The 23,920-nt window shown below is 46.5% G+C and overlaps 1 protein-coding gene across 3 annotated transcripts in view; it reads right to left on the bottom strand.

Annotated features, from left to right (window-relative positions):
- The window catches only part of GAK (cyclin G associated kinase), a 1,898,577-nt gene that overhangs the window by 909,370 nt on the left and 965,287 nt on the right, over positions 1–23,920 (bottom strand). The window lies entirely within an intron of this gene.

The raw sequence follows: 23,920 nt of genomic DNA, 5'->3' as shown, positions 1-23,920 counted from the left end.
AATGGGTGTGGTAACCTGGTGGCGAAGGTTGGGCATTTTGCTTTTTCGTATGTGGCGAACAGATCTATGTCTGGTTGGCCCCACATGTGGAAAAATAGTAGAAGAACTTGGGGATGTAGTTCCCATTCGTGAATCTGTTGTGTCTGTCGACTTAACAGATCCTCAATCGAATTGTGAACTCCTGGAAGGTGTTCGGCAAGCAGATATATATTTTGTGGGATGGCCCATCTCCAAATGTTCTGTGCGAGCTGGGACAGCTGCAGAGAGTGTGCCTCCTTGTTTTTGTATCTAGTACATGGCTGTCATGTTGTCCGTCCGGATCAGGACAGCTTTGTTTTGTACATGTACTTGGAATGTTTTTAAAGCTAGAAATATTATTAGTAGTTCCAGGTGATTGATGTGGAGCAGTTTTTGTTGAGTGGTCCACCTGCCTTGGGTTGTATGTCCGAGGAGATGGGCACCCCATCCTGTGAGTGATGCGTCTGTCGTGAGTACTATCTGTGGAATAGGTTCGAGGAACAGCCGCCCTTTGGACAAGTTTTAATTTTGTTCCACCACTGCAGAGAGCGATGTGTGCGGCTGTCTACCAACACCAGATCTGTAAATTGTCCTTGAGCCCGATTCCACTGATGTGCTAGACATTCCTGTAAGGGTCGCATTTGACATCTTGCATAAGGTACAATAAAAATGCAAGATGCCATCATGCCTATGAGTTGCATGAACACTCTGGCTGGGAGAGAGTGTTGGGCTTGAAATTTTGTGATGAGAGTTTGTATGCTGGCTATCCTGGTTGGACTGGGATATGCTAGAGCTGTGGAGGTGTTTATTGTGGCCCCCAGATATTGGAGTATATGTGAGGGCTGGAGATGCGACTTGGTGTAGTTGACCTTGAACCCAAAGTTGTGTATTGTTTGGATGGTTTGCTGAGTGTGTTGAACACATTGGTTGAAGGACTTGGCTTTTATTAGCCAGTCGTCCAGATATGGGAAGACATGGATGTGTTGTCTTCTCAGGTGTGCTGCTACTATGGCAAGACATTTCGTGAATACCCTGGGTGCGGTGGTGACTCCGATGGGAAGGACTTTGAACTGATAGTGTTGTCCGTCCACTACAAACGTTAGATACTTCCTGTGAGCAGGATGTATGGGAATGTGGAAGTAAGCGTTCTTGAGATCTAGTGTGGCAAGGAAATCGCCTTGTAGCAGCGGGAGGACTTGTTTGAGAGTGATCATATGAAAATGATCTAAATGTATATATAGGTTGAGGGGTCTGAGGTCTAGTATCGGTCTTAGAGTCCCGTCCTTTATTGGGATTAGGAAGTACAGCGAGTAAACCCCTGTTCCTTGGTGTTGTAAGGGAACAGGTTCTTTTGCGTGCTTTTGAAGCAGTGAGAGAACCTCTTGTTTTAGGAGCGTGAGATGCTCTGTGGACATTGGACACTGCTTGGGTGGTATGTGTGGGGGTGGTAGCTGCAAGTTCCAGGCAGTAACCATACTGGATAATCTGTCTTACCCACTTGTCTGTTGTGATGGAATTCCAGACAGGTAGGAACTGTGATAATCTTCCCCCGACTGGAGTGGAATGGTATGGGGGAAGCGGAAGGAAGTCACTGTTTTGTAGAGGGTGAGGTGCGAGTGTTGTGATTACCTCGGCCTCTTCCTTTATTGTTATTCCCTCTGTATCCGCCTCTAAAATATCCTTTACTGGGGGATGTCTGTGTAGTGGTTTTAAACTAAGATGAGGTGTCTGCTCCAATGTTTTTGGAGGCTCCTCTATAGAAGGAGCGACAAAAGGAGCCATGTGTTGTGGAGACTGTAACGCTTCCATGGACTTAGCAGTCTCAGTGTCTTACTTCATTTTTTTGAGTGCAGTGTCTACAGCTGGGCCAAAAAGTTGTTCTTGGTTGAACGGCTGGTTGAGGATGGTAGTCTGGACCTCCTACTTAAAGCCTGAAATGAGCAGCCTGGCATGGCGTCGAAGGAGTACACTGGTATTGATGGATCTAGAGGCAGTGTCTGCAGCATCAAGCGCGCATTTAATTGCCACGTTTGAAATTAGCTTGCCCTCTTGTATGAGATCAGCTGCCCTTTTACCAGAAGCGTCCAGTAATTTGGACTCTTTATCTGGGGGTGGCGTATCCCCGGAGGTTTGTGAGTTGGCGCACTCTCTAGCGTTGGAAACTACTAGAGAATCCAAAGGCAGCTGTCCCCTAATGTAAGCAGGGTCTTCAGGGGCAGGTCTATATTTTTTATCGATTCTAGGGTTAAGAATCCTGGCACCTATGGGACCGTTGAACACTTCAGGGGCATGCTTAATGACTCCCTTGATCATTGGCAATATTTGCACTGTCTTTTGGGACGGTTCGAATGTATCCAAAAGGCAGTCCTCCTCTACTGTGTCTGAGTGCATTGTGACGCCGTGGTAAACGGCAGCCCTATTAAGTAATTGTCCAAAACCAAAATTATCATCTGGGGGAGATGGTTTTGAGGGGTATGGCTGGGGGCTTGGGAGGTCTGGTAGATCTGTTGGGACAGGGTACTCCCAATCATCTTGTGGTGGATCGTCTGGATCTGTGAACGGGTCATTTGGGTCACCCCCCACACCTAGGTCATCACCATCATCATCTGGAAGTGGTGTATGTGATGGAGGAGTTACAGGCAGAGGTGGTGTAATAGATTTAGGGAGAGGAGAGGAGGTGGGTTAGAAGGAAGTAGAGGAGAAGGAGTAGGCATAGGTGATGTAGTAGAGTCCTTCTTCTTCACAGGTACTGGAGGGGCAGGTGCTGTGTGTAACTTCCTCTTCTTACATGGCACAGCTGTGACATGTCCTGTTTCAGGGTTAATATAAATCTGTTTGTCTAGGATCGACAGGATCCAACTGAAAAAGTTCCTTTTCCTCGGTAACCGTCTTTGGTGCCGATTTTTTCGGTTCCGAGTGGGGCTGTTGTTATGTTTTATGGTCTTTGGCCTTAGGAGGGGTGGTAGAGTCCTTAGGCTTGTCTTTCGGTTCCGAGAATCTTGGTTTCGGAGCCAAAGCTAGATCTTTAGGCTTGGAAGCGTTCGGAGCCGGCTTATCCATGGACCTCAAGGTTTTCTGGGCCAATTTGTCTTAGGAGGTGGAAGGCGTCTGAACCGATTTCGGAGCGGAGTGTTCCTTTGGCTTCGGGCCGAAGGCGCCGGCGGGACGATTACATGAGGTTTGCTTGGTCCCGAGCTACCGGAAGGCTTGGCTTTTTTCTTCGGAGCCGGGTCCGGAGGCGGGGCTTCTGAAGTGTGTTTTCGATCGCGACTGGGGCCAACAGGCAAAGTCTTGACCAGTGCCTTCGGTTTTGGTGGTGGGGTTGGGGCAGGGGCAGTAATACTCACTCGTTGACCAGGCGTGATGGGGTCGTCTGAGTCGTCTACCTCTGACACGATTTCGCGATCTTCGGAATCTTCTTCAGGGACATCCGGGCCTTCGAAGATGTCCTCTGGTTCCGGAGCTGATCTGTGCGCCATGATGAGACGTCGAGCCCTTCGATCTCGAATAGTCTTCTTCAATCAAAAGGATGCGCAGGCTGGACAGCTGGACTCGTCGTGTTCAGGTGATGGGCACAGGTTGCAGTCTTTGTGATGGTCACTGTGCGGCAACTTTGCTCCACACTAGGGGCATTTCTTGAATGGCATCCTTTCCATGAGCCGTAGGTCTTACGGTGTGGATAGGCCCAGCGGCCCTCGTCGACGACCATAATCGAGCTGATGAAAGGTACATCGAAGATGATGTTCAATGTGAATCCGAAGAGTTTCTGGAAGTTTTGCGCAGCGAAAAAGTTTGAAATGAAGATTTCGAACCGGAGCGCAAAAGTTGCATCCGAACCCAATGGCGAAAAAAACTATCTAAGGATGGAGTCGATGCCCATGCGCACTATCGTCCAAGGGAGGAGTCACCTATCTTGTGACTACAAAGACTTCTTCCAAGACAACAACAAGGTGCAAGCATCCAAGCCCAACACCAGATAGCGATCTAATGCAAGTGTGAGATCTACAGAAAATATGCCTCGAACATATCTTTCTTATCTCTTGCAGGATGTCATATTATATTTTCTTGAGCGTTATCTCATATTATTTGCTGCTTGTTTATTCATCAGTATTATTCAAGCATTTAACTGTTGCATTTACCAAGTGTGTTATTATTGCTTGCATATGAATATATATCTCTATGTGTATTTGAATGTTGTGCATTTGGCATCTGGGTAAGCCTTTCTCTTAGAGAGTATTGTGTATAATAAAACTCCAAGCCTTATTCTAAAAAGAGTCTTTTCTAAAGGTGTTGTTTTGTGTTTATGACTCCTGCTTCGCCGTGGGTGTTTTGAGCCACCGCGTGAGAGATTCTGTATTATCTGAAAGGCGAAGCAAGAAAGGCAGGCACGGGATTCCTGCAAGAACAAATCTAATTCCTTGAAATTGAGCAGCCTCGGTGTCACAGGCCATGAGTGGGGGCCCACAGCGTGGGTTTCGGTGCCAAGGAGCAGTACGCCCTCTCGACAAAGAAAGCACCATTTATTTTAGGGTACCCATGTTTTAAACCAGTCCTCCAGGACCCCAGCAAAGCCCCAAAGCTCCAGGGATTCAGGCAGGCCAACAAGTCTAAGATTATTAAGACATGATCTGTTTTTGGTGTTTTCCACTCTCTCCGTCAGCAAGGACACCGAGGCGGACAGTTTGGACACCTGGCTCTTGAGCAATGTAATTTTGTCCTCAGCAGTAGTACTATCCACAACAATACAGAGATCCTGATGCAGCAGGGAGAGATCCACGGCATCCATGGAGTCCTGTATGGCCTTGAGGACCATATCCAGGTCTGCAGCCCCCCGTTGCACCAAATCAGACACCCGATCCAACAAGCTCTCTCCATTCTCGCACAGATCCGACGGTGGCACCAGGTACTGGTCAATTTTCTTCAGGGCCAGGGTCTGCAGCGGGATCATCCACATCCCCAGGTTCAGGAATCCAACAGTCAATTAGAGGGGAAAAGATATAGTACCTCCAGGCTAGGGCCCAGGACAAAATACAGACCCACCAAGGCACCGGAAAACAGGACCCCGGAGAACAGACGCTGGGTGCCATGAAAGGTCCAAAAGTAACTCACAGACAAGGATGTTAGCAAGGAGTGGGAGGGGGAGAGGGGACCCCCCTGGGGGGGGGGGGGGGGGGTGTCTACAAGTCAGTACGCGTGTGGGAGGCCAGTCCACACTCCAATCCGCCCTAGTGAACAACAAGTCAACAAGGGTGGGGGGCCGCAGGTTAGGCAGGCCTCTCACGGTTCCACCAGCTCCCCGGAATACTGATAAGGTGCCCTGCAGGCCACCGCTAACGTCGCTGGCCGCTCTCACCACCGCCCACTCCAGGCAAGATATGGCCCCCTGCACAGCATAAACACAGCTTCAGCCCAGAGGGCCAAGCCAGCTAGGCCGGCACCTTTGCTCTCCTCCGTCCACCTCAGTGGCCCCATCGCAGCAGCCACGCCCCCCCTTTAGGGATGCCCTCAAAATACAAGAGAAGAGAACCAAGCCGAGATGGGGCAGGGGGGTGAAGGGACCTCCGCTTGGTCGGCTAAACACGCAGCCCTCCCCTAAGGGCCAAGGCGCCTTCAGCACACAGCTCCACTTTCACCCTTGCCCAGCCGCAGGAAGAGCACCAAAGCTGGGTACCACCAGGGGTTTTCGGGAACCCCTCACTGTAGGCAAATGAAGGGGAGGGCCCATCACCGCTTGCCAGGCCGCCGGCGTCCAGGTCTTCTCCACTGCGGTAGCTGGGCCTGAGCGGCCACACACCTCCCAGGCCTTCACTAGGCCCCTGTCGGAGCAGGATTTTCTCCATAGACCAGAATTCCTCGCATCCGCCCGTTTCCACCTCACCAGGTCGCAGACTGCCTCGTGCCACCAAACATGTGAGAAGTGCAATCCCACTGAGCTCGGTGGCTCCACATCAGGGAGCCGCCCAGAAGCAGCCCAGCAAGTCTCATGCCGCAGTCAGGCAGCCTCTCGCAGGATCAGGGAGAGCTCACTCTGCACCACAGGGCACTGCAAGGAGCCCTGGTACCCCGCTGCTCGGGGAATTCGGTGTCAGGTAGAATGGCAACAGATAAACATCAGGCGACGGGAGCACCCCTAAGGCTCAACAGCCATCTTAGCTGCCTGTGCCACGCCCCCTCCCCCCCATTTTGATTGCTTTTAAATGCTATATTCACTGGTGAAATTTATTATGATCTTTTATGGTATCAGCATTTGTGCTGAATTAAGAGTTTGTATTGAAATTGATTTATTTACACCATGTTCACGCGTTTTACATTTAAAAGACTTCTTCCAAAAGTCATTCTGCCTCCTACTGAGCCATTCACAAGTATCCGATTTTATGTTTGGCATATAACTCTGTGTAAGTAAGTCCCACAAGGGGGTTACTTTCCTATAAGTTATTTGTAGTTGTTCTGATCGGAGATCCTTCAGATGTTTATCTGAACTCAGTATGTATATGTAAATATATATATCTTCTCGTTTGAGAAGAAAGCATGCATTTCAAAAGGATTATTGCGCATACCTGGTACATTGCAGTGATCCTAGAATTAAAAAAGTCCTGACTTTCTACTACGAAGTCCAGCGAAGTCCAGACTGTCCAAACCGTCGCAGTTCAGTAGTTTCTTGTTCAGAATCTTGTCCATGTCGAATCTAAGGTCCTACAGCCAGGTAAGCCCTTATGTACCCACGGAAGAGGGATGACAATATTCAGGGGACCCTGCCAGGGGAGGGTCTGAACAGTAGGGAGGTTACTCCCATGTTCTTTGTCCAGTTTCGCGCCAGAGCGGGAGCTAACGCCTCCCAGGACTGGGTTGAACTGAACTATGCACAGGGCCACCAAATGTGCCCTTCATGCAGACATTTTTAGTCGCTGGTATGCGCACCCACCCAGCCCTAATACACTAAATCCGGTCTGGGAGGTGGTCCCACCTCCCTATGACAGGATGCCTATTGCTCTGCCTTCCCCTGTTTGAGCTAGGCTCAGCAGCCGGAGGGCAGAAATGTGCCTATGGTCGGCAGGACCATTTTATGCTGTCCCGGACAGGTACCGGTATGGGGGTATGATTCCAACACAATAGGGTTTAGAGTTGGTCATCACGCGGTCGCATAATGCCAGAAGAATGGGCTCCGTAGGCTGCAGTGGTGTTCTGCTCATTCAGTTGCACTCTCTCACTTAGAACCAAGCATCCTGCCCTCAGGATTGTAAAGGCCTGCTAGAGGGGTGACATAAGTTTCAAGTGCAGTGACCCTTAGATGATATAGTAAACCTATATCTTAAGTAAGTGGTGCATGCACCAAAGTACACAGGCTGCAATGGCAGGCCTGTAGGTTTCATTTTGCATGGCCTCTCATGGGTGGCATAATACATGCTTCAGCCGAAGGGAGGCTCTGGGGGACCTATGCCCTGGGTACATGGGTACCATATACTAGGGACTGACAAGGGTACCCCAGTATCCAATCTGGAGTGTACCCAAGTACATGACATAACAGTTTAAGGAGAAAGGAGACAGATTGTGGTTCTGATTAGCAGGATCCCAGTCACACTAGTCAAAAACAGTATCACATTTAGCAAAAAGAGAGGGTATCCATAAGAAGCAGATCCTACTTTCCTACACAACCCCCCACCCCCACTCCCACTCAAATGTAAGGAGATGAGACTAACCTTGCCCAGTTGTTGAGTCTTCATTTTCTAAGTGGAAATATCTGGAGAGTCCATCTGCATCGGCAAGGTTACTCCCAGGTCTGGGGGCGTGGCTTCGGCGCGAGGCGGAATGGCTGCCTCTTGAGGGAGCTCTGCAAGCCAGATTCCCAATCCAGCAATTACCATCCGACGTAATCGCCTGTGCGCAGCCAAGACGACATGGGGCCGTAATGGAGAACTGAGAGTCGATGTGGGGAGGCTTTCGTTCCCATAACCGCTGATAAACTGCCTTAAAGAGACGACTTGGCAACTACGTGCCCGGGAAGAAATTGGCGCCTGTCCGAGACTCGACTGCCGAGACACATTGCTGAAGCCGAGGAAGACGGAAACTAATCCACTGCAATACTGCGGTCGAAGCGGAGGACCGACCGCAGTGAAAACGACGTGAACTACAGCCATAAGGTGCTAATATATAGCACCACATCCGGCGCGGCGGCAGTGGTGACCGGGAGCGGGGTGGACCGGTGGACTTGGGGCCGCGGCGGTGTGAGGCGTGAGCCGGGCCTGGGAGCGCCGAGTAGGTCCGCTCAGAGAGAAGTCTGGCACTGGCTGCGGTGATTGAACCCACGCAACGAAGTTACCGGAACAACAGACTCGCTTCGACATCGAGGGTCGAGGAGCTGCGACGAACAGACACTAGTGCATTCTGGCCGTATACAGCACTACGCAAGTGGCGGCGGGGAGTAGGAGCGCCTTCAGGCACCGAAGCTGCTGTGGAGTACAGAGTGGGACTGGCTAAGAACTAGCGGCCAGGAGTAGCGAGGAGCCTGGTTCTGCTAGTGACAGAGCGGAGGTGCAGTAAGTGGGGTGTGGGCACGGGCTGGACCTGGTGTTGGTTGGGCGGTGCGGCCCTGTCTGGATGCCCCAGGATTTGTTCGTGGTGGTGCCTGGCGGGGACGGTACTGCCCGGCCCTCTTAGGCGCAGGAAAGCGGCACTCCTGTTGCGGACACTGAGGGTGCGCTGGCCTGATGCTCTGTGGTGGGGGGGTGGTAGCCGGGGCGGTCTGGTGCACCAACTGACCTGCTTCTCGGGCTGGTGGGCACGGAGCATCGCGGGGGGCTCCGGTACTGCTAAGAGGAAGGTTGCGGCATCGCTCTATGTGCGCTGAGTACTCTTAGGCACTCTATAAGTCTACCGCTGATCCGTGCATTGGGCCCAGCCATGTGCAGCACATGATAGAAGCGCCTGGCTGCACACGTGTCAGACGCTAGATCCCACTGAAGTGACTACTGATCTAATCGAAGCCGCAGCTGGGTCTTCGGGTGCCGGCTGAGTTCGCTTTGAGCGGCAGAATCACCTCGGATCTGCTTGGGCGCGCATGAGGCAAAGTGAATGGCGGACGACAGCTGGTGGCTCTCAATACTAGTGGCCTCCCCTGGACTTCGACAGCTGCGGGCTGCTGAGTGGGTGTGCAGCTGGTGGGCTTCACGACGGGAGGGACCACTGAGCCTAGGCGTGAATGAAGTGGCAAGGCTGGATACCGCACAACCTTTTACTGACATCCTCACCAACATGGGAAAGTCTGACCCTAAGCAGCCCAAGCTGCAATTTGAAAATAAGCGCAACACACATGCCACTGAAGCGACGGGCGATCAGGTCGGATCACAGGGTGCTTCGGGGATGGCGGAGGACACGGAAGATGACACCAGAACCATCCTGCTGGAGCTGCGAGCTGGCATGAAGTCGATTGATAGTAAAATAGATGCGCTTAAATATTGCAGATGGACTATTGGAAATTATACGGGCAAAGAATGAGGACTTGGAAGCGCTCTAGGCGCAACAATCTTCGCATCATTGGCCTGCCGGAGTCCACCGCCATTTCCAAAATGGAGACGTTCATAGATGGGCTGATGCGTGAGCTCGGTGCTGTCCCCAGTGACGATAGTGGAAAGGGCGCACCGTTCATTGGGTCCCAGGCCGCAGCTGGGTGCGCCGCCCCGCCCAATCAGTGCGCGCCTCCTGAACTATGCTGACAGAGACGCTATCCTAAGGAAGGCTATGGCTAAGACCCCTGGTACCTATAAGGGAGACAAGTTATCCTTCTTCCCGGACTACACCCCTGTGGTGCAGGCAGCTAGGAAGGAGTTTGTGCCAGCGAAAAAGTTATTGCAGGCTGCATCAGTGCCCTATGCTATGCTCTACCCGGCCAAACTGAAAATAACGCATGAAGGGCAGGCGCACGTTTTTATGGACTCAAAGGCCTCGGCGGGATGGAACGGAGAGCGCAGCAGTGACGTCGGGCTTGGAGGAAACGGACTAAACTTGGTGATATTGTATTCAATCTGATGGTGGTGTTGGGGCCTTTCCTTTTCTATGTGTTGGAAGCATTCACGTACAAATGTTGATCTGATAATATCTTCTGGGTGGGCGGTGGCCGGAAGATGCTTTCCTAGAAACATATGTTAACAGTTTCATAAGGTTACAGTCATGCAACATTGATCAGGGTGTCAGACACTGGGTCACATATTTTGTTAAAGCGCACAGATGGACCGTCTTGTCTTAATCTGGTGACCTCACCTCGGTGAGAGTATTCGTTGCCGATCCTCTCCCCCAGCGGGTATTCCCCAAATCTTCCGTTGTATGGTTACTTGGGGGATGTGTGGGTGGGGGGTAGGTTCCGTTCTCGACCTAATTGGGAGGTTAGAGTGGGTGGAGGGAGGAGGGAGGGAAGGGTGGGGTGTGTGTGGTATTTTTGTTTTTTATATGTCATATCGAAGTTGGTTAAAACAAGGGATGTGCCACATGCTCGTTTATCTAGACACGATGTTGGCGGCACCACCCAATGGCCGTTCGAGTCAAAGCTGTGTTCAATAGGCGTTGATCTGAGTTGTGATGGGTGATAGATTTCAAATGTTAACCTGGAATGTTAGAGGCCTCAACTCACCTATAAAAGTAAGACATATGCTGGCCTATTTGAATCGGCACTCAATACACATAGCCCTGCTGCAGGAGACACATTTGACAAAACATACTGAACGGGGTATTGCGGGGAGATGGGCGGGCTACAAGTTGGCAGCCTCATTCTCGTCGTATGCACGAGGTACGATGATTTTGGTTAAAAGAGGAGTAGCATTTCAGCCAGCCCGTACGTATATAGATGACGAGGGCAGATGTGCAATGGTGCAGGGCAAGTTGGGGGGGGATCGTTGGTTACTATAATCAACGTGTACGGACCTATTGTGGATGACCCAGTGTGTTTTTCTCGAATGTATGGTGCATTGAGAGCTTGGCCAGAGGCCACTGTATTGTGGGGAGGGGACTTGAATACATATTTAAATCCTGATTTAGATAAGTCTAATCCAATGTCTCATCGAACTACCAAAGTGGCCAAAAGCATTGCCTGTGCCATGGAGGAATATGGGCTGCGTGATGTGTGGAGAGTACGGAACCCTCTGGCAAAAGAAGGGACGCATGCGACACCGTCGCACAACAGCTTGTCGAGGTTAGACTACTGGTTGTTGGGGGGAGAGGCTATGGACTGGGTGCGGGGGGTGGCAAATCTACCACGCACATTGTCGGATCATTCCCGTGCAGCTAGAATTGGAAACCCAGACGGTATTGCATCGCCCTTTCACATGGCGGCTGTGTTCTGAAGCACTGCTTGACCCAATATATGAGAATACAGTGAGGGAGGCCATTGGACAATATTTTACAATTAATAAGGGCACAGTGGACGAGGCCTCAACACTGTGGGAGGCATTTAAGGTAACAATTAGGGGGGTGCGCATTGGAGCTGCGGCGGGTATCCTTAGGGACATAAGGACGCAGCTACGAAACACTGAGAACGCCCTGCGAGAGTTGGAGCGTAACTATGCCGAGACTCCTGAGGCTGAGACTTTAGCCCGCATCAATGAGTTGGTCAAGGACTATGTTAAGGTGGCTAATACGTTAATAAAGTTCCTATCGCGTAAACACACAGCCCGCCATTATGGGGAGGGAGGAAGGCCGGGGCACACACTGGCGAATAAGATTAAAGAGCGCACAGAGCAGTCGCATATCGATATGATCACAGACGTACATGGGGGGAACACTATCACCCACTTGCCATTACAGAACAATTCCAACACTTCTATGCTGACCTATACACTTCCAAGGGGGGTGCGACGGAGGCCGAGATGGAAGAATATCTAGAAAATGGAGCGTGCGCCTGGTTAATGGATGCATACAGGGAATATTTATGTGTGATAATTCATTTATTTATCCATCGGGCACTCTTTTCAACATTTTGTAATGAATTGCGTTCTTTTTTATGGTGTGCTGCTCCCTCTTTTAGTGTTTTGTCTAAGAACACTCTCTAATTTAAAGCATGAATTCAGAAGAAAGTGATGTCTCTCACTTCCAAGTTAGAGGTGCGCACAATTATACTTTGACCTATTCAGGTCTAATCACATTCAATCTGTTCAATAAAGAATTCCATCCACTTCAGTGTGATTTTGCTTTCATTTCGTTTATTTCTCTTCTGTTCTTCAAATTATAAGTTTACTCATCTCTTTAGTAGAGAAACATATTCGTTTTACATGTTCACACTACCCAATGCATTTCGGGTCAACAAAAAAGACCCTTCTTCAGGGGTCTGAAACAGAAAAAATGAAGGAAATATAATGAGCGATTCAGTCCTGTACTCATGCTTTTTCAATATTTGACTATATCTAATATACAAATAAAATACAATCAATGAACCTTAATGCCATCAGTACCCTAAGTCTCATTTGTGGTAAAGTATTCATTGTTCTATGAGTTGATGAGGTCTAATAGTCCATTTCTATCTGTATCATAACAAAAAAACAGTCCTTATATTGCCCTATAACTACTAAATGAAAAACGTGAAGAGTGGTCTAAATCAAGTAAAACATGTGCATACTACATTTCATTAGCGATTTACTGTCGTGAACAATTGGTAACAAGTTATTCAAAAAACGAAGACTGGGAGTTAACGTGACAATTCTTCGCAAGCCTTTGGATTACTTACTTCCGTGTGCAGCAAAGGTTCCCGCCTCTCCCTCAATTCGAGTTCCGTTTACAAGTAAGCCCGTGAATGTGGTATTTATTCGTGACTCAATTGGTTGAGAGCACGCTGACGAGTCATGTTTAACCAATAGCATGTAATGGTCCACGGAACCTATCAGTGACTCATTTCCGTATTAGTAATAATCCCGCCTAATCTTAACCTATCAAAGTTCAGTTCCCAAACCCACAACTGTTGTTTTTACTAGGTAGAAGCGCGCTAACTGGTCGCTCCTCTAGAGAGTTAAAAACAATTTGTATCTTGCTTATGATGATTCTACATAAAAAGCAAATATTGTGAGAAAACGAACCAGTGTTATTAAATTAATTACGTGATCATCCCGTATAAAATCAATGTAAAAAATGTTCAAAAAATAATAATAATCAATGCAATCTAGTAATGCCTTCAGTAAATATCCTATCTTGTCAATCATCTTCAAAATATGAATATTATGCAGGAAATCACACAATTAATCCTCAAAGGTTTTACAAAAAACAGGATAGCTCAATTCTGTCATTAATTCCTGCCGGTTGCATGCTGGCCATTTTTCTGATCCAGAAATATTCTGCTCTTAATCTCTGTTTATGAGTGTCCATCGATGAGTTTGGTTTGATCACTTCTAATATGGTAAACTGTAGTTGTGCAATGTTATGACCAGCCTCTATCCAATGCATAGCCAATGTGGACTTTCGATTTTTATTTCTTATGTTGCTTTTATGTTCTGTAATCCTGATTTTTATTTTCCGTTCTGTCTGGCCCACGTATAATTTACCACAGGGGCATTTTATTCCATAGATAACTCCTTTCGTGTCGCAGGTGCTTGAATGTAGGAGTGGAATCATTTGTCCAGTCATTGGATGTCTGAATTGTTGACCGGTTATCACATTATTACAATGTGTGCAGTTTTCGCATCTTTTCATGCCTTTATGAATCTTCTTTTCATCTTGATTTGGTTGTTTTTTAATTAATTCTTTCAAATTTTTTGATCTCTTGTATGCAAAAGTAATTTGATCGGCTACCAGAGGTTGCAAATCTGGTTCTTCTGTGATAAGTGACCAATGTTTTCTCATGATGGTTGTGATCTGTTTGGATTGAATTGAGTATTTTAGTACGCATACTGTGAGTTTTTTCTCCAATTTTTCTTTTTTATTAAGTAGCAGTTCTCTGTTCATAGACTGGACTTTATTCTTTGTCTGTTGTAATATTCTTTCAGGGTATCCTCGTTTTAAGTATTTCTTGATCTGATTGTCGATGGTGGAGGATAAGTCGTTGGGATCTGATGTAATTCTCTTAAATCGAATGAATTGAGATAATGGTAGATGTGTCTTCAATGAGTGGTGATGAAAACTGTCAAAATGCAAACTGCTGTTCCTGTCTGTTTCCTTTGTGTGAACATTGGTTGTTATTTTGCCATCTTTAATTGTAATCTTCACATCCAAGAATGCTAACTCATTGATGTTAATTTGATGAGTGAACTTGATCCTATCGTGTATCTGATTCAGTGCGTGGATGTTTTCAATTAGTTGATCTTGCGTACCTTTCCAAATTACAAAAATGTCATCTATGTATCGTTTAAACATCATGATGCCTTGCTTCCATTGTGGGTTATTCAGTATGTGGTCATGTTCAAACTTTGCCATGAAGGTGTTGGCGTAGGACGGTGCCCCCGCAAAACCCATGGAAGTTCCACTACATTGCTCGTAAAAGTCATTCTCCCATTCTAAATAACTGTGGAATAACGCAAAATGTAATAATTCCATCAAAAAATTTTTTTCTGTTCCTATGATGTCATTTTCCAGTAATCTCCATTCCATTGCTTCTAAACCCTCATGACGGGGGATAGAAGTGTAAAGTGCTGTAACATCAATAGAACATAGCCATATTTGCTCATCTTTTGGAATTATCACTTCATTTAGAAGGTTTAGAAAAGCAGTTGTGTCTTTAATGTAGGTACTCCAATTTTGAACCAGTGGTTGTATGAACCAATCTAAGTATTGACCTAGTGGTTATGAGATCGATCCACAAGCTGACACGATGGGTCTAAATGGTGGTATGGTGGCATGTTTATGGATTTTCGGGAGCATGTAGAATTGAGGTCTCCTCGGATATTTGATGTTTAAAAAATGAAAAGTCTTTTCAGTTATCCATTTCAACTTTAGGGCTTTTTCCAAAATTGATTTCAGTGTTTCTGCGAAAACATCAGTAGGGTCTTGTTCAATTTTCCGATACGTATTAGTATCTTGTAGATGTGTGCGTACACTTTCCATGTAAAAATCAGTTTTCAAAAGGTCAATACTTAGATTGGTTCATACAACCACTGGTTCAAAATTGGAGTACCTACATTAAAGACACAACTGCTTTCCTAAACCTTCTAAATGAAGTGATAATTCCAAAAGATGAGCAAATATGGCTATGTTCTATTGATGTTACAGCACTTTACACTTCTATCCCCCATCATGAGGGTTTAGAAGCAATGGAATGGAGATTACTGGAAAATGACATCATAGGAACAGAAAAAAAAATTTTGATGGAATTATTACATTTTGCGTTATTCCACAGTTATTTAGAATGGGAGAATGACTTTTACGAGCAATGTAGTGGAACTTCCATGGGTTTTGCGGGGGCACCGTCCTACGCCAACACCTTCATGGCAAAGTTTGAACATGACCACATACTGAATAACCCACAATGGAAGCAAGGCATCATGATGTTTACAAGATACATAGATGACATTTTTGTAATTTGGAAAGGTACGCAAGATCAACTAATTGAAAACATCCACGCACTGAATCAGATACACGATAGGATCAAGTTCACTCATCAAATTAACATCAATGAGTTAGCATTCTTGGATGTGAAGATTACAATTAAAGATGGCAAAATAACAACCAATGTTCACACAAAGGAAACAGACAGGAACAGCAGTTTGCATTTTGACAGTTTTCATCACCACTCATTGAAGACACATCTACCATTATCTCAATTCATTCGATTTAAGAGAATTACATCAGATCCTAACGACTTATCCTCCACCATCGACAATCAGATCAAGAAATACTTAAAACGAGGATACCCTGAAAGAATATTACAACAGACAAAGAATAAAGTCCAGTCTATGAACAGAGAACTGCTACTTAATAAAAAAGAAAAATTGGAGAAAAAACTCACAGTATGCGTACTAAAATACTCAATTCAATCCAAACAGATCATAACCATCATGAGAAAACATTGGTCACTTATCACAGAAGAACCAGATTTGCAACCTCTGGTAGCCGATCAAATTACTTTTGCATACAAGAGATCAAAAAATTTGAAAGAATTAATTAAAAAACAACCAAATCAAGATGAAAAGAAGATTCATAAAGGCATGAAAAGATGCGAAAACTGCACACATTGTAATAATGTGATAACCGGTCAACAATTCAGACATCCAATGACTGGACAAATGATTCCACTCCTACATTCAAGCACCTGCGACACGAAAGGAGTTATCTATGGAATAAAATGCCCCTGTGGTAAATTATACGTGGGCCAGACAGAACGAAAAATAAAAATCAGGATTACAGAACATAAAAGCAACATAAGAAATAAAAATCGAAAGTCCACATTGGCTATGCATAGGATAGAGGCTGGTCATAACATTGCACAACTACAGTTTACCATATTAGAAGTGATCAAACCAAACTCATCGATGGACACTCAAACAGAGATTAAGAGCAGAATATTTCTGGATCAGAAAAATGGCCAGCATGCAACCGGCAGGAATTAATGACAGAATTGAACTATCCTGTTTTTTGTAAAACCTTTGAGGATTAATTGTGTGATTTCCTGCATAATATTCATATTTTGAAGATGATTGACAAGATAGGATATTTACTGAAGGCATTACTAGATTGCATTGATTATTATTATTTTTTGAACATTGTTTACATTGATTTTATACGGGATGATCACGTAATTAATTTAATAACACTGGTTCGTTTTCTCACAATATTTGCATTTTATGTAGAATCATCATAAGCAAGATACAAATTGTTTTTAACTCTCTAGAGGAGCGACCAGTTAGCGCGCTTCTACCTAGTAAAAACAACAGTTGTGGGTTTGGGAACTGAACTTTGATAGGTTAAGATTAGGCGGGATTATTACTAACACGGAAATGAGTCACTGATAGGTTCCGTGAACCATTACATGCTATTGGTTAAACATGACTCGTCAGCGTGCTCTCAACCAATTGAGTCACGAATAAATACCACATTCACGGGCTTACTTGTAAACGGAACTCGAATTGAGGGAGAGGCGGGAACCTTTGCTGCCCACGGAAGTAAGTAATCCAAAGGCTTGCGAAGAATTGTCACGTTAACTCCCAGTCTTCGTTTTTTGAATAACTTGTTACCAATTGTTCACGACAGTAAATCGCTAATGAAATGTAGTAAGCACATGTTTTACTTGATTTAGACCACTCTTCACGTTTTTCATTTAGTAGTTATAGGGCAATATAAGGACTGTTTTTTTGTTATGATACAGATAGAAATAGACTATTAGACCTCATCAACTCATAGAACAATGAATACTTTACCACAAATGAGACTTAGGGTACTGATGGCATTAAGGTTCATTGATTGTATTTTATTTGTATATTAGATATAGTCAAATATTGAAAAAGCATGAGTACAGGACTGAATCGCTCATTATATTTCCTTCATTTTTTCTGTTTCAGACCCCTGAAGAAGGGTCTTTTTTGTTGACCCGAAATGCATTGGGTAGTGTGAACATGTAAAACGAATATGTTTCTCTACTAAAGAGATGAGTAAACTTATAATTTGAAGAACAGAAGAGAAATAAACGAAATGAAAGCAAAATCACAATGAAGTGGATGGAATTCTTTATTGAACAGATTGAATGTGATTAGACCTGAATAGGTCAAAGTATAATTGTGCGCACCTCTAACTTGGAAGTGAGAGACATCACTTTCTTCTGAATTCATGCTTTAATATTTGTGTGTGCCCATCGATGAGCAGGATATCAAGATAGCGATCTCTGCACTTTCTAATGGCAAAGCACCCGGGCCGGACGGCCTCACGGTAGAATTTTATAAGTAGTACGCAGACCTACTCGCCCCATACTTATTAGAGATGTACGCTGAGGCGCATGAGACCAGGAAGCTACCACCAACTTTGCGACAAGCATTGATAATAACTCTGCTCAAAAAGGATAAGCCGCCGGACAGGTGTGACTCCTATCGCCCATTGTCCCAGATCAATATAGATGTGAAGATATTGGCCAAAATATTAGCGACTAGGTTGCAGCCTCTGATGTCGCACCTGGTGTTGCCTGATCAGTCGGGCTTTATTCCCGAGAGGTCCACATCGCATAATCTCCGGACTGTTTTTTCCATGTTCCACATACTTGAGCCGAGCATGTCAGCTATGGCTGTACTGCTGGACGCTGCGAAAGCGTTTGATTCGGTGGAATGGAAGTATATGCTATTTGTCTTGCGGTGGATGGGATTCCCACCCTTAATTTTGCAATGGATAGCGGTACTTTACGCGGATCCGACAGCCAGGGTGCGTGTGGGCGGGTTGACTTCAGAACCTTTTAACATAGACAGGGGTACGTGCCAGGGATTTCCAATATCCCCACTGCTGTTTGCTATAATATTGGAGCCATTGGCATGTGTCATTCGGCAGAGGCACAGGGAGACAGCGCTAAATTTTAACTATCATCAAGTAGCTATCTCACTATACGCGGACGATATGATGCTTTTCCGTTCGTGAACCATCCCGATACCTGGCACAACTGCCCCGGGAGTATGTTCGTTTTGGCCGCCTGTCGGGCCAATTTGTCAATTGGGACAAATCCATCATTCCGCTAACGGAGTCCACAAAGAAGCCAGATATGGAGTTCCCGCTGGTGTGGTCCACGGACCCGGTTAAATATCTTGGAGTGCGGATCCATAGAGATCCAAACACCTGATACGGGAAAATTATGGGAAAATATACACTAGGCTGGAACAGCAGGTAGACATGTGGGTTTCGCTGCCGATGTCGCTCGTAGATCGCATTGCCTGAATTAAAATGGTGGTCTTGCCACGGTTTCTGTACCTCTTTATTAATATCCCGGTGGTACTAACGATGGAATTTTTTCATAAAATTTCAAGGGCTCTGTTACGGTTAGTTTGGGGAGGCAAAAACGCTTGCGTGAAATGGTCGACACTCACCAATGGGTATGACCGGGGAGGATTTGGAGCACTGGACTTTTATGCTTACTATGCAAGTGCGCAGGCTCAATACGTATACTATTGGATGAGACCACATGCGTATACGCTGCATGTTGCGGTGGAGGAGGGGGATGCTTCTCCGATTCCTTTGCACAGCATGATCACTCACTGGGCACGCGTAACCCCGAGAACCGAAATCAATGCAGTGGACGCAACTATAGCTGCCTGGCAGGCGATAGGGCGTTTGGAGCAAAAGCTGCCGATATACGCACCAGCCATGTACATAGAGCATCATGCAGCGATGTCGGTAACCCACGAAGCACCGTCGATGCATTTGCTTAGGGAGGCAGGCTTTCAACGGATGCAAGACATATACCAAGATGGATCATTTGTCACACCGGACTCTCCTCATTACATTAGCAACCAGTCATTGCTATTCAGGTTTGCAATGCACAGACTGCGACAGGCGACCAGGGGACACTACACCTCTTACCCTCTGGAACCTCCCACGTTGTTGTCTTTGCAGATTGCTCTCACCACACCTACTAACAAAAAAATGATCTCCAGATTATATAAGTCGATTAAAGATGAAAGCATACATAAACCGGAGAGAAGTTGGGAGCGCTGGAATGCCTGTCTACTTGAGCCGATCTTGGAGAAAGATTGGAAGTATGTGTGAGAGTTGACAGGGACACTTAGCATGAATGGGAATTTGCGCATCATACACTTTAAATATTTACATCAGGTATATTACACCCCAGCACAGCTGCATAACTTCGGCATTCGTGATTCTGACTGCTGTGCGCGGTGCGGGCAAGGGAATGAAGATTTTTTACATTCAGCGTGGGGATGTAGAAAGGTGTATGAGTTTTGGGAAGTGGTGGTGAGAAATTTAAAGCTCCGGTGCACTCCGCTTGTCTGCTTGCTTTGCTGCGTGCCACACGTAAAGGGAGTGAGTGGGAGATTTGTAAGATTAGCCTTGTTGATGGCTGCGCGAAGAGTGGCGGTTACATGGGGAGGGAGGCACTGTCCGAAGGAAGAACATTGGCTGCAGGACCTGGTGTATTGTAAAGACAACCTGGAAACATATGCAGAGGAATTACCAACGATTTCGCGACCGAGAGACATTTGGGAACCATTACGTCTGTTTCTATTGAGTAGAGTGGCTGATGCTGAGTAATGGGACGCACATTAGAGACTGGGAGGATGGTGACGGGAGGGTAGGGGGGGTGGATGGAATGTTGATTGGGTGACGCTGCATTTTTCCAACTCGACTGGGTAATTTTTGACTAGAATATATGCGAGGATGTATTTTTTCTTTTTATTGTGCTAAATTTCAGTTAGGCATTCTGTATATGTTTGTAGAATACACAGAGATGATGTATGAGAGCTATTTTTGTTTTGCTTATAGTTTTGTTATATATTTTATGTGACCTATGTTGTGGGGGTTGTTTTGTAATGTCTTTTGTTTGGTTTTTGAATAAAAAAATAAATAAAAAAAAGGGTTACTCCCAGGTCTATGTTCCTCTGTATAGTCCATCCCCTCTAGGGAAATGGACCACCTCAAACGTTTGGGGTTTTAACCTTCATCTGTTTTAGCTATAGAAGGGGCTTATGGTCTGTCTAAACAATGAAGTGAGTGCCAAACAGGTATGGCCTCAGCTTCTTCGGGGCCCTGACCACAACAAAGGCTTCCCTCTCTATAGCTGACCAACGTTTCTCTCTGGAGGTCAACCTTCTGCTGATAAAAGCTACTGGTTGATCTTGACCACCTGACACCTAAGTTGTGACAACCCAGCCCCTACCCCCAACTCAGATGCATCTGTGTGGACAATAAATTGCTAGGAGTAGTCAGGACTCTGCAGAATGGGAGCAGTGCACATGACCTGCTTGAGATCATCAAATGCCTTCTGACAGCTAACTGTCCACTGAACTTTCTTGGGCATTCTTATTGATGTGAGATCATTCAAGGGAGTCACTATAGACCCAAATCCCTTCACAAATCTTCTGTAGTACCCAGTCAGGCCCAAGAAAGCTGTGACCTGAGTCTGGGTAGTTGGGGCAACCCACTCCATTATGGTCTGGATTTTGCTCTGTAAAGGTTGAACCTGACCACCACCCACAAGGTGGCCCAGGTACACAGCCTTGCTTTGCCCTATCTGGCACTTAGTAGCCTTGATAGTGAGGCCTGTTTTCTGCAGAGCTTCCTAAACATTCTTCAGGTGGACCAGGTGATCCTTCAAGGTGGAGCTAAAGACAACTATATCATCAAGATATGCTGCACTATAGGATTCCAGACCTGTAAGGACGTTGTTCACCAGCCTTTGGAATGTGGCAAGTGCATTCTTCAAACCAAAGGGTATCACAATAAATTGATAATGCCCACTAGGGGTTGAAAATGCTGTTTTTGGTTTGGCATCCTCAGCTAGTCTGATTTGCCAATAGCCAGCAGTAAGGTCAGATGTGCTCACGAACTTGGCTGAGGCCAAAATGTCAATAAGCTTGTCTGCCCTTGGAATTAGATGAGCATCAGTCCTAGTGACTGCATTGAGCCCCCTATAGTCCACACAAAACGTCATCTCTCTTTTACCACCCTGGGTGTGAGGTTTGGGTACCAGGACCACTGAACAAGCCCAAGGGCTATCTGAGGGTTTAATCACTCCCAATTCCAGCATCTTTTGAACCTCTGTCCTGATGCAATCTCTGACATGGTCAGGCTGCCTGTAAATCTTATTTCTAACAGGTAGAGTCTCACCTGTGTCCACTTCATGGGTACGCCAGGTGGTCTGACTAGGAGTCAGAGAGAACATGTGCCTATATTGATTGAGGACCTTCCTGCAATCAATCTGCTGTTGGTCAGTGAGGCTGCCTGTCAAGGCTACACCATCAACTGACCCATCATCAGGGTTCTGAGAGAGGAGATCAGGGAGAGGGTCACTCTCTTCTTCCTGTCCCTCATCAGTTGCCATGAGCAAGTCCATGTCAGCCCTGTCTACAAAAGGTTTGAGCCTGTTCACATGGAGCACCCTGTGGGGACTCCTAGGAGTGCCAAGGTCCACCAAGTAGGTGACCTCACCTTTCTGCTCAATTATAGTATGGGGTCCACTTCACTTGTCTTGGAGAGCTGCGGGGGCCACAGGATCCAACACCCATACCTTTTGCCCTGGCTGGTAAAAAGTCAGAACAGCCTTTTGGTAATGCCAAGCTTTCTGTAATTCTTGACTTGCCTCAAGGATTTTGCTGTACTCCGCCATCCTGGAGCGGAGACCAAGTATATAGTCCACAATGCCTTGTTTGAGAGGTAACTCCCATCCATCCTTCACCAAACACAGGGGATCCCTAGCTGGATGCCCAAACAGAAGTTCAAAAGGGCTGTAGCCAACCCCCTTTGGTGAGACCTCACTGTAGGCAAAGAGAAGGCAGGGCAACATAACATCCCATTTTCGCCTAAGCTTTTCTGGGAGACCCATGATCATGCCCTTGAGGGTTTTGTTCAACCTTTCAACTAACCCACTGTATTGTGGGTGATAGGGTATGGTGAACTTATAGTTCATTCCACACTCCTTCCACATTGCAGTGATATAACTTGATATGAAGTTTGTGTATCTGTCAGTTAAGTCCTCCTTAGGGAAACATACTCTGGAAAAGATTCCCAGGAGGGCCATGACCACCACAGGGGCTGTGGTGGTTCTAAGGGGTGTTGCCTCTGGATACCTAGTGGAATGGTCCACCATCACTAGTATATAACTGTGTCCAGATGCTGTAGGAGGGTTTTTAGTTTTTCTGATTTTTCAAAAACTTTAATTGAAAATATTGCACAGCAAAGTTACAGGATTGCACCGTTATCAGGCATCATGCACAATCATACAATATGTCACAGCAAAGATTACCTCGAACATGTAACACTTGAAAACAATATCGGGGAGAGATATCGTGGAGACACTGAGAAAGTGAAGCGAACAACAGAAAGAGGCATCATGAGTGAGGAAGGGAGGCAGATTGAGCGGAGGGGAGCGGAAAGGGAGCTGCTCATTGACCTTCACCGGCGGCCGCCGCGGGCATGGCACCGGCGGGGAGTGCGGGAGAGGTCGCCGGGCGCTGGGAATTGTGATTCAAAGGTAGGACACAAGTGGACCCCATATGTCAATTGGGCAGGATCTGGCTGGCAGAAGGTCCCAGAATTCGGAAAGGAGGGTCTGGCAGAGTGATGCATCCTCAAGCCAAAGGGCAACCTTAGGTGCAGGCCTGCGACCCCAACACATGGAGACCCTGCGCCGCGCGAGGACCAACAGCATGGCAATCAATGGGCGGGAGGCATCTGGACAAACTTTAACTAAGCCTAAGAGGCAAATTATAGGATCGGGTTGGACCAGTGACGAGATAATCTCAGAAATAGCAGCGCAGACCTCGCACCAATATGCGGAGACATGGGGGCACAGCCAGGTGAGGTGGGAGAAGTCAGCCGCAGAGAAGCGCAGGCATCTGTCATCTGCAATGAGTGCCAACTTGTGCATTTGGGCGGGAGTCCGATATAGCCTATGTATGTACTTAAAGTGAATGAGGGGCAGGAGATAATTTGGGTAGAGACGTTTAATCTGATTACAACAATACAGCCAGTCGGCTTGAGAGATTTCGACTCACAGGTCCTTGCCCCACACAGCACGCGCCCTGTCAGTGGAGGTGGAAGATGCCGCCAGTGTGAAAGCGTAGATTTTAGTAACTCATTTCTTAGGAGAAGGGGCGAATAAAACAGTTGTGAGCGGCCACGGGGCGGCGTGGGGTAAAGGCAGAAGTGAAGAAAACTGGCCTAGGCACTAAGGGCATAGAGCTTGAAATCCGGGGCGCCAAGCCCGCCGAGCGACATCGGGAGGGTAAGGATATTATATGCGATCCTAGGTTGCAGACCGGCCCAAATCAGGGTGATAAGCAAAGAGCGAACCTTG

This window comes from Triturus cristatus, chromosome 2_1 (genome assembly GCF_964204655.1).
Source record: "Triturus cristatus chromosome 2_1, aTriCri1.1, whole genome shotgun sequence".
NCBI lineage: Eukaryota > Metazoa > Chordata > Amphibia > Caudata > Salamandridae > Triturus > Triturus cristatus.
The sequence above is the reverse complement of the archived record's forward strand: the minus strand, read 5'-3'. Positions and strand labels throughout refer to the sequence as shown.